At 39.5% G+C, this 16,411-nt stretch overlaps 1 protein-coding gene across 6 annotated transcripts in view; it reads right to left on the bottom strand.

The window, feature by feature from the left end:
• Positions 1 to 16,411, bottom strand: part of LOC108555171 (phytanoyl-CoA dioxygenase, peroxisomal) — an 86,477-nt gene that overhangs the window by 43,676 nt on the left and 26,390 nt on the right. Inside the window, exon 1 of one of the 6 annotated variants that reach the window (XM_017910719.1) lies at positions 7,313 to 7,386. The exons of the other annotated variants lie outside the window; for them this stretch is intronic. The gene's annotated coding sequence lies outside the window, so the exon portion shown is untranslated. Of the gene's footprint in view, positions 1 to 7,312; positions 7,387 to 16,411 lie in introns of those variants that run through there. 6 annotated transcript variants of the gene reach the window in all.

The raw sequence follows: 16,411 nt of genomic DNA, 5'->3' as shown, positions 1-16,411 counted from the left end.
CCGTCGCGATAACGCGTTGGTCTATTAATACAATGATTTATAATTCGACTGACTTTTATGTATTATTCGTGTCACCAATTTAGCTGGAAGACGAAACTGGTTGAAAGGCACGAGCGTCTAAAATGTCCCTGCCTTTGCTCGCAACTTCGGTACAGAAAGTTCGTCGCGTTAATACACGGTAGAGCTAGCTGATCCCTATTCACGATGGAGTTCAGCGTCTTGGTATGTCTTTAAACACCTTTACAACCACCGCAAGTTCCGAAAGTTCCCTACGCGATTATGCAATAATAGTTTTATCTGTTCCGTTGACAACAGAGAATCAAGCGAGATCTCAGCCACTAGCTTTCAAACTTTCCCTCGCTAAGAGGAGTTCGTTGTAATCAACCATCCAGAAATTAGAACTCTTGCTGGCACCCAACAAATTCACTGACATCGCCGTGTATTCCAGAGACACTTTCTAATATCGTGCGTTTCATACGTATACTTGTACTTTAACGCGAAACCTACCACGGTCATATAACCGGTGAATGGAAAAAAAGTAGAAGCTTTAAAAAATGGAATAATGGGAAATATTGAGAAAATTACTATAAAAATATTGGAAGAAAATTCGCGAAGACGAGTGATTAAAATGATAACGTTGAACACGGAATTTTTAATGAAAATTTGAAAAATGGTGATTTAGACCATGGTAGGTTTAGCATTAATCCTAAGCACAGTGTTAGTGTGATAACTCCCCTACAGTCTTACTATCAAACCTTACTTCCCCTATTCGAAATTATCAACAGCCTGCACCGTTACCAAAAAATAGACGTCTTATCCTAGAAATTAACCTTCTTCGTAAACACCCCATCTCGGTTTCCCACGCCATCAGACATCTTAACTTAGAACTAACCTTTTCCATAAACATCCTACCTCGATTTTCCAGGTGTCTTATCTTAAAGCTAATCCTCTTCATACACACCCTACCTCGATTTCCCACGCCACACTCAGAACCAGATGTATCATAAATCTAACTCTTCTCCGATAATCATAAACATCCTTCCCCACTCTCTGGAACCATCCTCTAAAATTTCACGTATAAAAGCTGACCGAGCTAGAGAATAAAACAGTCTTAAGCATTCCATCAAGCTATACAGAGTCTACATTTTGTTCCACCTTCACTCGCAAGTTGTATATGTTACTAGGGTACATTATAATTACGCTACTCGTTGTAAAGACCTATTGCTACCACGGTACAATAGATATGAATGATTCAACTTAGTTTCAGCGAATTTTCAAATTCGATACTTTGTCATCGGGAGTTGTCTGACTTTAACCACCTTTCCCGTGACATTAGCGTGGATTTTTCTATGACAGTGTTCTAAATTTCATCCTAAACCTAGCCCAAATTTTACATTGGAAGACTTAGAAGGAAACTAGGAGAGACATTGCAATTGGTCAGTGAGAACACTACAATTTAAGTAACGAAATTCGCATTTATTTCTAATTATTTTGGAGGGGGTCCTCCCCTACGATTTTTGTGATATCGGCGTGTCACAGGTATCCTCGATGCTAGAAGGGACGTAAGGAAAAGGAAGGGATGCGTTTCGTCCCGGGCCTGCTAGTGGACTCATCGATAAGGCTACCTTAGCAGGCCCTGCCTTAAAATGGGATACTAATGGAAGGTCGGGAAGTTATATGTTTAGGGATTGAAGGTTTTCCGAGGACTTGCAAGAATGTTTTCACAGTCGGAATCCATCTACTTAGTAACGAGGGTGTGAATGATGGTCGCTACAATTTCTACGTAAGAAATAATTGCAATGCATGTACTATTTTTTAAAATAATTTTCTCTCGGAGAATCGATTATCTTCATTCCCAGTCTGCAATTAACCAAGGCGAGTATCTAGAAAATATTTTTTTTAAATCCAAGAATGGTCATCATCCCTAACTACTCGTGCCGAAGAAATTCATTTATTTCTCCGAGAAGCTAGTAGAATCCAAAGATCTTTGGTACGAAAATTTACACCAGATGTACGTTTTCTCCCCCCAAAATGGTTGATATTAAACGAATACATCAATTCCAGAGACAGGTCCGTTCTGCCAAAGATACGAACATAATTGCAAGGGATATCCTCCAATTTCAGGCCATCAATCTTTCACGCTCTCCCCCTTTTATTCACAGGTTACGCGATAGACACGTCAGTGGATCGAGAGTAAGCTCCTGTCGGGATATTTATTCGCGGATCATGAGTCTTTTCTCTCTCTCCTCTCCATCTTTTCCCCCACTTTTATGACACCTGGGCTTCGAACGTAGGAACGAGCGAAGTCACGAATCGATTCACCTGACACGTTTTCCACGATCGAGGATCCGTCCAACTGATCGGACAGAGAGACAAGGAGAGGCCTACGAAGGACCATCCTTTTGTAAAGCCGACCTTATCGTCCATAGTCAACGTCCGAAATGAGCTAATGACTCGAGAGTCAACCCTGAGTCAACGGATGTCTCTGGTCAAGGTGCCTCCAAACCTTTTCCTATTACGTCACTATAGTACAAATCCCAAACCTGAACCAAGTCATTCGAAATAAACCAAAGTCCATCTATAATCGATCCTAAGTCAACCAATATTTTCCCAAAACCTACCCCTTCCCTAACATACACTCCCGCATATATACATCCGCAAGAGGGCACGAATAAAGCGCATTCTGCACGGTACAACTCTACCATGTTATACCTTCGCGATACCTTCCATAATTATACGTAGTTACCCGGGTTAATTCGAGAACCTATTCGAGAATTGGTCAAACGTCGTTTCCCTTACATCGCTGTAATTGTCCCGTGATACTTTCGTCCCCCTTCGATCCAGGAGAATCTCGACCCCCACCGGAAGTTGGTTCGCGAATCCGCCTCATCGGTGTCCCGTGGCAACTCCGAAACGGCCATAACGCGATTAAGCCGTCGTTTTTATTCGTAATCCCGTTAAACGAGAGGGTATCGATCCGATGCTCCCCATCCGCGAGCTGTATCGCGTTGGATCTCGAAATTCAATTGGCATGCGACTCGACTGCGTCCGGTTACGTCCACTATCACCTGATGCCATTATTCTTTTACGTTTGTCGCCAACGCATTTGCCTTTACCACGATGCTCTACCACGGAAAGATTCCACCTCGAATTTTCCACCATGGGTATAGAGTCGAAGATAAATTCAATTTTGTTCATGATTTTTTATATTCTCCTTGAAACAAGAATTTAGATAGGAAGGATTTAGTTGTTGAGAATCGTGGGGCTAGCTTTTGGGTACAGTAAAAGTGAAAATAAAAATTTGCATTTTTTGGAAATCATATTTCGCGGTGTAGGTGAATGATTTAAAAGGCGCGCGAATTTTCACAGCGAGGTGGTAACAATGGCGAAATGGAAGCGACCTAATGGCAACGATTTGTATTATGGAATTATCGTGCATTTTTTTTTATTATTATTTTATTCCGCGTGGAAGAACGACGATTCGATACTCCGATGAAGAGGACACAATGGAACAGAGACTGTCTTTATTGGGGACACAATGGCGAGCGGAAAATGGGAAAATTTACGAGTAAATCGTATATATACGTATAGAGAAATGCGCTGCTATGAAAATAAGGAACACCGTTTTATTTACTCTATTTGTTTTCAATAACGAATCACCATGGTGTTTCCATTTGAAATGAAATGAGAAATGAAAGGGAACGTTTAATATTGATATCGTAAAAATAGAAGCCCATTGAATCGTTGATATTTGTGCAACGTTACGTTGAAGGGAAGTCAATTTCACTCGCGTGTTTTTTCGCGAAAAAACGAAAAAAACAACGGAGGGGGGAAAAAAGAGGAAACATTTCACGATCAGCGAGATTCGAAACAAATTTTCATCCACGATCCCGCGGCCTGGCGACGGCACGATACAGGACGAGTTATTTTAATAGCGAAATATTGCGCACCCCTTTTAAAGGCTTCATAACTAAAAAAAAATCTCGACATTCTTCCGCTGGTCCCGGGCTGAATTTAATTTCGTCGAAATTACCATGCTACTCGCCCATTGGGTCGTATTCAAGAAGTTACCCGGACCGTGATTGAGAGTTGTTTTGCTACCCACTTGTTACCCAACAAACGATGAAATGAAATTTTCGACGCGATTCGAATCTCCGACATTTTTCTACGACCATGCGAGAATTTTCATCCTTTATACTCCGCTCGACCAAGCAGCAAAAGACATCGAATGTAATTAATATTTCCATAACGAGTTTGAATTATTTCCGCGGAAACGACGAGACACCTCCTCGTCCCTAAAAGGGGTGGTTGACGTAAAAATGAAATAACAATAAATCGTCGAATACGATTGACGTGCTTCGCGTTAATTAACAACCGGGATAATTACAGGAATAATAAGCACGAGCTACCTAATTAATGCAATGACACGGGTATAATAAGCTATCGTGATTAAACGATTAACACGTGATGACATGAATGTGTCGGTACATGTGTATAGTACATGTCATACTGTAGTATTATGACGTATAAAATATTTACAACGGTATACAGGGTGTGTCGAATAATTTTACATTTCTTCTCTTCTTTTCCTGAATGTTCCTCGTTGAAATGGATCACACGCGATAATTTTATTCTTATTTCAGTATCATACGGTGTCTGTATACTTGTAGCAATAATTTTGAGACTCCCTGTATATCGTACGAAAATATAGAGGAAGAAAGACACAGTGGAAATTGAGGCAGGATGATAGACAGCGAAGAAATAGGGGATAGGTATACATTTGTACACACAGATGCATTATGACGTGTAAAATATTATTATACACGCACATTATGACGTATAAAATATTTACAACGGTATACAGGGTGTGTCAAATAATTTTACGTATCTTTTCTCCTTTTCCTCAATGTTTCTAGTTGAAATGGATCATTCGCAATAATTTTATTGTTATTTCAGTATCATACGGTGTTTGTATATCTGTACCGATAATTTTGAAGCTCACTGTATATCGTGGAAATCGAGGCAGGATGACAGCGAAAAAATAGGGGGTAGGCGTACATTTGTACACACATGCAAGATCGATCGGGTTGTGCATTTCTGCCGAAAAGATGGTGTGTCGACGTTCACAGGGATAAGTGGAATTTTCTATTGCCTGGCAATTTGCCTTTCTGATTTGACAACTTTCGGTCATTCGTTACTGGAGAGGTAGCGTCACGAAATCGGCCAAAAGGTTACCAGGTCGGACGCGTTTTCATTCTCGTTTGAATATTCCTCCATTGACGTTCGACAGATTTAATGGGACTAAATTTAATCGAACACCAGTATTAATCCAACCCCTTGGTATCTTACGTAACCAATCCTTTTTACCTTTCAATTCACCGTACCTCCATTGTCGATGTTTGCTGCCAGCTTCTGCCCCCATTTCTGATTACTATACTACACGTGGCAACAAATTTTCGACGAAATGCTGTAAACGACAATTTCTTTAATCATCCTAATTAAATTCTTAATTATCCCCGAAATTTTCCACAATTATCGTAGTCTTTTAAATTGTCGAAATTTCCTACAATTATCGTAATTCTTAAAATTGTCGAAATATCCTACAATTATAGTAATTTTCCGAATTATCGGTATGCCACGAAGTAAAAATAAGAAAGAATACTTTGTTTCTCATCGAGGAGAAAATAACGAAAGAACGAATATCGTAGAAAAATTGTAATTGAAATCAATATGAATATCATCGAACGAATGAGACACCCAGTGTATCGTATCAAACGAAAAAATATAACACCTAAGAGACAAGCTTATAAACGCTTTGTTCAGTGGGAATAGCTTTAATCAATAATCATCCGTAATTGTCTTTTGAAAGTTTATAAAGACCCATAAAAAAAATCTATATGATTATAAAGATTTCGATTTTGATTTATGATTTAAGCTTTATTATTCTTAACTAGAGATTTCTATCGATAGTCATCAAATAGCATTATGGTCTAACGGCAACATCCGAAAATTGCCACCAGCGTGTGAATTTTTAGGTATCGTCATTAGGCCACAATGGCACTTGATAAATATTCGAAATAAATCTCTAATTAGGACAATAATCAAACTCTAATTACAAATATCTCGAAAACTATCGAGTCGTTGCCCTTATAATGATATATTTTCTTGAACTGGATGACTAAATCTACAAACTTGTAAAGTTTCAACTAAATCTATGATCCGAAGGACTTGCTCTCTCCTTGTTAGTTAGACGAACGTTCAAACTCGATACTTTATTATCATCGGTTGTTTGATTTCATCCATCTTTCCCGTGACACACGTAAAGCGTTGATTTTTAAAGGGTCTTCAACCCTTTCGTGCTCGAGGGTATCAATTTTTCGTACTCTCTTGGGAGGAATCAATCGCGAAAGTTCCTTCCTTAAAAGTTGCAAATCGTTAAAGTTTCAATTTTATTTCAGCGATGTTCGAAGTTCCAGCGAAGAACGAGACTTTGGATAAAAACATCGGCGGAAAAAGCGAGATAAAACGTGGGTCGAATTTCTCGAAAATTTGCCTCGCGACTTTAACGTTTTTCTCCTTTGTATTCGAGGTGCTTGGTTTTTATCGCGAACCTTCTGTCGCGATTCAAAAAATTAATTAGCTTGCAAACTAAATTCAACGGAAATAAAAAGCGTCGGTTTTCGCTAGGGTTGTTATCGATAAAGATGCAACATGATTTATTTAAAATATATCTCGTTACCAGGTCGCCACACGCGTCGAATTATTCGCAATTTCATATTTTTTTTCGCTAATTAAATTTATTTCCACGCCACGAGTTGAAGATTCTCTCCAAAAATAAAATACGCTTTTTCGGTGGCTCCTCTTTGCGTATAAAAATCCAATTCCCGGGTAATTTTAATTACCCAGACGCGATTGGTTAATATGCAAATTTGCGATTTCGCAGAGGGATGCTATTTAGCAGTGGTTCGACCTCATCAATCTTTCAAACGATCAACCTTCGTTAATGATTGATCACCGTTGTTCTCCTTCGCGATTGTTAAAGGATTGGATGACTTGTAACACCGTGTCGGTTGGGATAGCGATGGATATCGTATTATTCAATCATAGCGCGTAGATAATCAAGATAAAATTTCATCTATGACGGGTGAACAATAGATAGACCGATATTCGATTCGAACAGATTTACCTCGTTATATTTCATATATAAAAATGACTATAACTCTCTATATGACATATAGTATGTATTCAAAGTGTCTCCCATATTAAACATATCGAAATAATTGCATATTTAAGAAAAATTAACTTGTCTTACCATTCAAGTTGCGATGAGGCACGCCCCATCAGCAGCAGAGTCACACGTCGAGCCATTTGGTGCGAACACTGCGAAGAATAACACGCAACTGAGACAGGACATCGAGCAAAATTAACCATAAGCCTGACCCGTGATGTTTACGTTGAACATTGTCTACGAACCATGGCTCTATCCGTGACATTCGAATATATATACACAAATGTGAATAGATATACACAAATGATTTCCTTTGGCATGAATCTCATACCATGTCCTAGACGAAGAAGTCAATAACCGATTTGCGGAATAATTCTTGGAACGTAAGGATAACGTTGAGAGACCTTCGTAAATTTAAAATAGTCAGCGAGAAAATTTTGAATTGAAATTAGGCAGAGCAGAGATTAGACCCAATGACAATAAATGTGTGAAATATAATGTTCTTTTTAACCCTTTGCACTTGAGAGACGTCTCTCAGTCGAAATTTAATCAGATTCTAATGATGGATGTTAATTAACATATCAAATTTATAATTACCTAACTATGCGTGGAATATCGAAGTAAAATAATTCTACGTCTTGATTTGCATACGATTTCTTATTTATTTCTTATTTACCGTTTTAGAAATATCGGCGACTTTATGGCAGAAAGTCTTCGAATTACTATTTTCTATTAAAAACTACTATCACTACTACTATTTACTAGTTAATACGATAAGAAATCAAATTTATAATTACCCAAAGATGCGTGGAATATCGAAGTAAAATAATTCTACGTCTTAATTTGCATACGATTTCTCATTTATTTCTTATTTACCGTTTTAGAAATATCGGCGACTTTATGGCAGAAAGTCTTCGAATTACTATTTTCTATTAAAAGCTACTATCACTACTACTATTTACTAGTCAATACGATAAGAAACCAGTCGATCGGTGATAAGATAAAAATTAATTTTTTAATTTACGACTCGTCCGTAAATTTTGTTTCCAAGACACGATCATCTCGAATCTCATTAAAGCCCAGAAAAATTGTCGCAGGCTCTCGCGAATTTCTGCAAATTCGTATTGAAATTATTCGATGTGCCATATTTGATCTCTGCCTCGGTCGGTACATTCGCGAACACGTAATGGAGGAACAACGGAGCTTTCTTTCCTGCTGTTTGAATATTCAACGATATTTTACGTCTGGATGCCTGTAACGATTCAATTTCTCGAGCAGGATCGAAGGACGACACGCGGATGATAAAATAGAACGGACGGCTCTCCCTCGTGAATCGATGAAATTCCTGATAAAAATTTCATAAAGAGCCTGCACGAAAAACTGATTGATCCGGTGGATCCTGTCGTCGTTGATAAATCGGTCCGCTTACCTCGATACCAGATGAGCGGAAAAGACACGTAAGATTCACCATGCAATTTTTCTATCGAACGACAATGACTATTTGCATTCGCAGAAACGAGATATCGAGAGATGATTCGAGAAGATGCTCGAAAGCTCGTTTTGTCGCGTTCATTTCGCGTCGATTTAATTAAAATTCTCCGATTTCGCGGTAATTGGGTGTCACGTTGATTCTGTAGTTTCTGCGTCCGATCTTTTTGTTCGCCTCGTTATGTGCAGGATGGTTTCGAGAACTGCAGCACGATTATTTCTAACGAAGACAAAAGCTGGGAGAAATATTGAAAGAAAATTGGAAAAAATGGTAAAAATGGCGAAAATGAAATATTATATTAAACACGCGAGGTTTAAAGGATAGTTACTTATCGAAGAATTTTAAAATAACACAGAGTAAAAGGTGTGAATAATTTTACAGAATCGTAATTAAATTTTAGTATCATGGTCGGTAAATTATTTAAAAGTATCGGGAATCTAACGATTTGTACCGAAGTACCATAGTCTGAATTAATTTAACATTTATTGACCTTCCGATACTTCGTTTCAATTATTAATAATGCATACCCACAACTTCCTAGCCCTAAATTATTCCTGTCTGAAATAAAATGCAAAATAGCTGGATACAGACGACGAGAAGCGATCTGACCATTTCCTTCTTGGATCCACTCGAGTGGTACAGAAGTTAATACCTTTAGTTTGGCTATTGAACACAGAAGTCGATATCGGTTTGACACAAGGGGAAGAAGGAGAGTCACCCTCGTTCATTTCATTATACTTCCTTTTCTTGGTTTGCTTTGTCCTCTTACGCGAATCCCTCTTTATGCTACGGTTATTTTACGACCACTGTATATCCACTCTGTCTGCTGTATACTTCCGGCAAAGTGGCCAGGGTATATACATATATATATATACCTAGGATGTATGGTGTCACTGTGCTATTCTTCATTTTGTCGTAATTTTTAAAGTTTATTTATAGTTTATTTTCCTTTCCAATTCGTGCTGGAGATTTATCACGTAATCGATGTCTATTGAAACACGCTCGAGGAACATTTTATGGGTGTAAATAAGAGTTTTCATGGTTCAGAAGAGGTTTACTTATACCGTTTAAAGCCGTGACCAAAGGTAAATTCAACAAAATGAAATGGGATTGAAATACCGTGGGCGTAACAGCTATAAAGAGTCCCACGATCTGTTGTACAACCATGGAAGTTGGACATCGATTTTTAATAGAAATCGATATTTTAAACAAGCGTAAATATATGCTTTCAGAAATAGCAGAGAAAAAGCAATAGAAAGTACAGTATTTTTCAAACGTTTAAAATCGATTAAAATTAAATAAAGATCTCGTCATTTCAATGAATACCGATGAAAGCAAAATAGTAATTTTTAGAAACAGTAAAATAAATATAATTAACGATTCCAAGCGACCGATTGCTCTCTCACAAAATACAGTATGCAGGTATTATTTATGGTAATTTGACAAAGTTATTTTAAACTGAAGATTATAAAAATTGGAATAAAAGAGTTTAAAAGCGTTTCTATAGAAGGGGGATAACTAAGTCACGTCATCAACGAAACTTTTTACATCTCTCAGTTGCCAAAATGTCACAAAGGAAGTGAGAAATGTACGACATTAGGGGTTAGATGATCTCAGACCTCTAAGAGGTAGCATCCTTCAACTCGAATGAACTCGCTCCTCATAATGCTCGACGTCTTCAAATACATAAGATACTCTATGGCAGAAGTACTAACGCGAAGTATTTAATTACAGTCAAGAGACCTTTCAACGTTACCTCGATCATGGAATAACGAACACAGAGTTAAAAATGACAAGGTTCAGCGCGAATAACCTATACCCTTCTCCTTCCTCGACAGACGCCAAAGAACCCTGCACTTCGGGCAAAGAAAAACGGGAGAGAAGACGAGAAACAGATTGCGACATAAAGTTGCATTCGTTACCCAACAAAAGCGAGCAATAACCATAACCTTAACCCAAAACCGTTCAAGCATCTGCTGAAGGGCTCTTTACGAATGAATTCCACGCGAAACACGTGGCACACCATTGCTACCCGGCAGGGTGCCTATGAGGGCAACAGAGAGTCCATCGACTGTACACCGGAGGAATGGTATACCCTGGCAAACGTTGCACGTGTCGCGAGTGTTTCCCAAGAGTAACAGCGAAAGTTTTCCATTTTGCAGCGTCTAGCGTGCTATAATTTAAGCCCGATTACTTAGCCCTCATAGGTTTAGTATTCCGTTCTCTAAGCTCGCTAGCACTCGGAAGTGGTAATATTTCACCGTTGTTGGCACAACGTGACCGTTTTAACGCGACGGAATTTCAACGAACAAGAGACTCGCAGTGGAGATTTCACGTGGTTGGAATGCGGACTCTAAATGGCTGCTTAAGAGGGTGTTCGTTCGAGCAATTCCGACGCTGCACGACTCTATGACCCTTTCCGTTTTATCGCTCGTCACCTCCAATGCAATCTCTCTCGCTCTTCCCGTCCTCTCCCTCTGTCTCTCTTTCTCTCCTCGCTTATCTTCGCTCGCCTTTCTTCTTTTTCCGCGACGATACGTAAATGGCTCGAATTTTCCCGGGTAATTACTCCGCTGGATGGAACCCGAGGACCGTCACGCGAATATTAGAATGCACAACCACGTGTGGGCAGCGGTTTTTATCCGCAAACTGAATTAGGAGCTGTGACTGTGAAATACTTAGGGAAACGCGGACTCGGGCATGATCCTTATCTGCGTTTTTCTGCTCTCAACTATTCCTGCGCCATGATGGATTTAGCTCCTTATGGTTACGCGGGACCTGGTTTAATTTGGGGACCAGGAACGTAGAAATTTCTCGCGAAGGAAAATAGTTGGTGCATAAAAATATTCGAGTGCTCATACATGGTTGAAAATAAGGAAAATTATGTTCAGAAAGGAAACTTTCTCAACTATATATATATACCGTCATGGTTTAAAAGCTCCAAGAGTTAAAGAAACTTTTGTAATTGCGATTATTACTTCAATTACACGGCCACTGTCGAGTCAAACGTCGCTAATTCGACATTAACGACGGCTCTGTAACAGCCAAACTTCATTATTAATCGAGTTCACCCGACGTAAATTTCCGCAACAACGGTATATTACGTTGTCGCGCTTTTTCGACGGTGAATTTCCTCTGGAAATTTTTTTCTCTCAGAACTTCGTTCCATTAAACGTGCCGCGTTTGCCAATCGAGACCTTTCTCGTCCATCGGGGCAGATCGTTACGCGGCGGCCATTTTGGTGCGTCCGTGGTCCACCGGAAGTTCCCTAATAGTTGTCGTATTTATCGTCGGGACGAAACGCGGATCTTCGAATTTCGCTCTTCCAAGGTTAATATCGTAGAACTCGGAAAAGGCGACATTTTCCACGTCGGTGCACGCGTATCTTGTTTTCCCTCGAATTGGTCTTTCACCTTTTTCCACGCTATTTCATCCGACCAACTTTCTCGGATTCCGACGATTTCGCGACGAATCTCAAACAGCGTTCATGTATACGTGTATGTGTGCGCCGATGGAATCGAAGTACTGTTTCCTCACCGTGTATTTGTATCGCTTATTTTATTGCCCAGGAATGCAATTGCGAAATGGCTGGAATCGATAAAGAATGGAAAGAAATGCGCATTTTGAAGTTTCATGGATCGTACACGACGAAATTTTTCGATTTTGAGAGGTAACCAGATCGTTTCGAGTGGATGTGCAATTTTATCTATCAATTTCCAATGATTTTTATGGTTGAGAATAATGTAGGACAGGTGGGCTTAATTTGAATTAAATTTGGTGGTAAAGAATGGTAGTTGAACGAAGTGTTTTACATACATAGTAGAAGGATATGCAAATTTTCTATTATTTTTAAGAAGGCAAACTAAATTCTTCGCGAAGGTTTATACAAACGTATGATCTTTCTTCTTCCCTTTGTTATACAAATTTATGTTAACTTTTTTGGAGTACTATTTATCTTTGATCTATATAATCATATTCAGAGTCTTAATGATACCACTGAATTAAATAATAAACTATTATTTTTCTAAAATGTCTTTAAACAGAAAAAGTGAATTTTTATTTCTTCATGACAAGTACACTCGTGGATGAACAAAAGAATTGCCATTTTTCAACGAAATTCGAAGTGGTTAAAACCTTTCACTCCTTTTTAAAATACTCTTCGAGACTTAATTTATTTTATTACCAAACTCACTTCTTTCGCAGAATTTTTCCATTTATTATCTTCGTTACATCATTCTCTCGTAACTGGCCAAAAGCTAACGAGCAACATTCCAATAACGCAAGAATGACCATACGATACGATCAATGATCATCGCCAAGATCCTAATCAGCAACGTCGCGTCAGAAATGGCCAAATCCAATTACGTTTCACCTTCTTATTAGCACGCTTATTAACACGGTCTATCACGCATCATGTCGCAGGTATTCAGGGTCAAATTGCGTGTCGGCACGTTCCCGATACCGATTTCTGGGTCACCGGCGACGCATTAGGAATTTCGTATTTGCCGTGACGCGTTTCTCCCCCTTGGATCGATGCAAATTGTCTCGTCTCGTCCGTTTCTTTGCATTAACCGCGATTCCACGCGCCAACTCAACCCTTGCTCGCGATCACGCGAGCCACGAGCCCGATCGTCGATAATTCTCGCTCGACCCTCGTCTCCACCTTTTTCCCTCTCTTTCAGTCCGTTAACTTCGTACAAGAATCCCATCGTTCATACACGCGAGGGTCCGCTTTTCTCGCCTTCTTCCGCCATTTTTCCCGGCGACTTGTTCGTTCGATCGCGATTAATCACGCGCTGTCGTTTCGAGGATCGAAGGGGTGTCGAATACAGATTTAAACGGCGACAAAGCGAGATAGGACAACCGGTGCTTTCCATTGTCTATTTGCCAAATGTATCGAGAGATAATTAGCTCTCCCCGATTGCTCGGCTGGTAATAGCGTTTTTCTCTGTCCCCTGTTTCGCTGCAGCGGATTATAGAAATACAGAGGGTCCCTTCTGGAGTTAAATTGAATTCGAGGATGTTAATACGTTATTAACACGGTGCTTTTACTTAATACGCTTTCGACGGGAGTTTAAATTGGAATTCACGGATAGCTACTTAACGCGTGATTATACGTAAATTGGTCAAAGTATCTGGCGAACGCTGATGAAAGCGATGCACGAGTTGCTAGCAGCGAAGGATCAGGTTTGATATTTTGATTACCAAGTTAGGAATTTGGTATCGTTTCGAGACGAGTAAATTAAATGCTACGAGAATAATTCTGGGTTTACTTGCGTGCAAGATATTTTCTACATAGAAAGGATGAAGACAATTCTGAACTTATCACAGCTTAAACGAACATGTTTATAAATTCTTATAAATTCATTATGAGATAAATAGGTGCAATCGATTATTAACATTTGTTCTCTTTTCATTTCAATTAACGATTGTAAACTGTCTAACACAGAGGAGTGTCGATAAGGTTCATGAATTTTTGCCACGCAGACGGATATAAAGAGGTTGCCATTGGCTCATCTAAGTGTGTCCCACCTTTTTGATGCATCGTGATGCATGGTGTGACATTTTCAGTCCCACCTCGAAATATTGCAATAGCTGCCTGCGCATAAGTTTATATTTCGTCTTATTTACGTAAAGCAGTTGGTAATACCTTCGACAAATGTTATAAACGTATTCGCTCGTGTTGGCAACATTCAACATGCCAGTACAGGTTATCGATTGTTGCAAGCGGAAGCTTTATCGCGACGATCTTCTCTTCCCGGCTTTATGTTCTTACATTACGTGATTCCTTCATTAGTAAAAATATAATTTCTGTGCAACATGGGTTTATCTTATTATCGGAAATCCTGTGCCGTAAAGATACGAAACACCCGGTAACTTCGAAACCAATCATTTTTCCAATCTTCTTAGGATATACGCATTTAACACTGCTCCTTTTCCAAAGCCAAATTCAAATTACCCTTTCATTTTCATAGACTCACCTTTCACCTACCCCAGCTTTCCCTTTGAAGCTTCCCTATTGCTTCCACCCTCGTCCTCAAACGCAAATCAATAAACATGCTATCACCCATGACACCCGTCTATGTTCTTCGTCCTGAGCAGAATCACTCGACTCGAATGACTATTCGTTCGAGGTTAGGTCGATCTTGACCATTGTGTGAGCCACGAGGGATGAGCCTCGGTCGAAGCAACTTTTTTAGGTAGCAGACCTTCCCTAATGGCCTTTCTATTCCATTTTCTCTTCTTTCGCTAAGTGCCTAGCACGTGACGAATACCAGTCGTGCAAAAATTCTAGTTTATTTAATTTAATTGGATTGTTAAACGTACCAAAATGAGGTTTCATTGGACCCCTGTGAAAGCATCGGGTCAGAGAGGCTAGAAGATTGTAGGAAGAAAAGATCATACGTCTTATATTTTTGCTCTCCACTCTTTCGAGGATATCGAAACTTCGAATCGTATTTTCTTCCATTTCACAGATTCGAAGTGATTCCAAATTCTTCCACTTGACACAAATTAGGTCAAAATTTGTCAAATTAGGATATAATTAGATACAGAGAAACAGCGCGAGACTCGGAGGAAACGGTATTGGCTACTGGTGTCAGGCTGCGTTTCCGTGGTCATTCGCGTGATACCTCGAAATTCCATCGATCTTGCAAAGTCGAGGAATACGTGGCGACGTTTGGTAGCCGAAGGAATTCCAAGCTGGCAACACTTTACGTTGCCATGCATATTTCAATAGCTCTGGCTTCCTACCGGTCGACCGGTTTCCATGTCGGAATTTTAAGGGGCACCATACGACCAGATGCGCAATAACCTCGCTGCATTCTGCCATTTTCCGTTCGATCGACGTCCCCAGCCAGCTAATAAAGTGGAGCTCCGGTTCGTAACAGGATTTGGCTCGTTCTCGCCGAGTCTATAGCCTCTGTAGAAGGCTGACCAACCTGTGTACTCGTCTAGGATGCTGATTTCTCGGGATGTTATGGTAGTCACGATTTTTTGACGATTTTACGAAGGTCAATTAAAATTTTCGAACTAGCGTTCGATCTTCTGAATGAAACTTTACATTATCGGTAATAGATTTCTCATAATTTTTATGTTACGTTATTCCTAATCGAATTTTCATTTCGTATCGTATTGATATCATAGTGACGGTTTTTAAATGAATTTGTGAAAATCAGTTCAAATTCTTGGAGTAGTATATAATTCGTAAATCAACATTTTGATTGATAGTGGATAAATATGTTCATGGAGAAATTTTTCGCTAAACTTATCATCGAAAGGACGATTCCTTAGAATCTTTCCACTTCTCTCGAAATTGTAAATAAAACTGGTGGAGAAAAATTGCTCAACGATCGTTTACTCTGTTCACAGAGCAGAAGAGATTGGATAATGCACGGAGATTCGTACCCCGCGAGTAAGGAGGTCTTATTCGAATGTTGAAAACTACAGTCGAGTGTCATTTATCGTTCTAGTACTTGTTGCACGAAACACTTTGCACGTCGCGTTGAAAGGGTGGAATCGAAGGCGAAGAAACGTGAACTAAGATCGATAGGGTGGGGCCACTCGAGCTTATGGGTCGGTGTTTTCGAGGAATATTTGTTCCACCCTGATGGCATTTGTATTCCAATCCAAGCTTGCCTAACTAATAAACCAGCCCCTTTAATTGGTTCATACAATCTCATCGTTTTGTAAAA

Source organism: Eufriesea mexicana, unplaced genomic scaffold, assembly GCF_001483705.2.
Source record: "Eufriesea mexicana isolate 0111107269 unplaced genomic scaffold, ASM148370v2 scaffold130, whole genome shotgun sequence".
NCBI lineage: Eukaryota > Metazoa > Arthropoda > Insecta > Hymenoptera > Apidae > Eufriesea > Eufriesea mexicana.
Note: the sequence above shows the minus strand (reverse complement) of the source record. Positions and strands in the feature narration are given on the sequence as shown.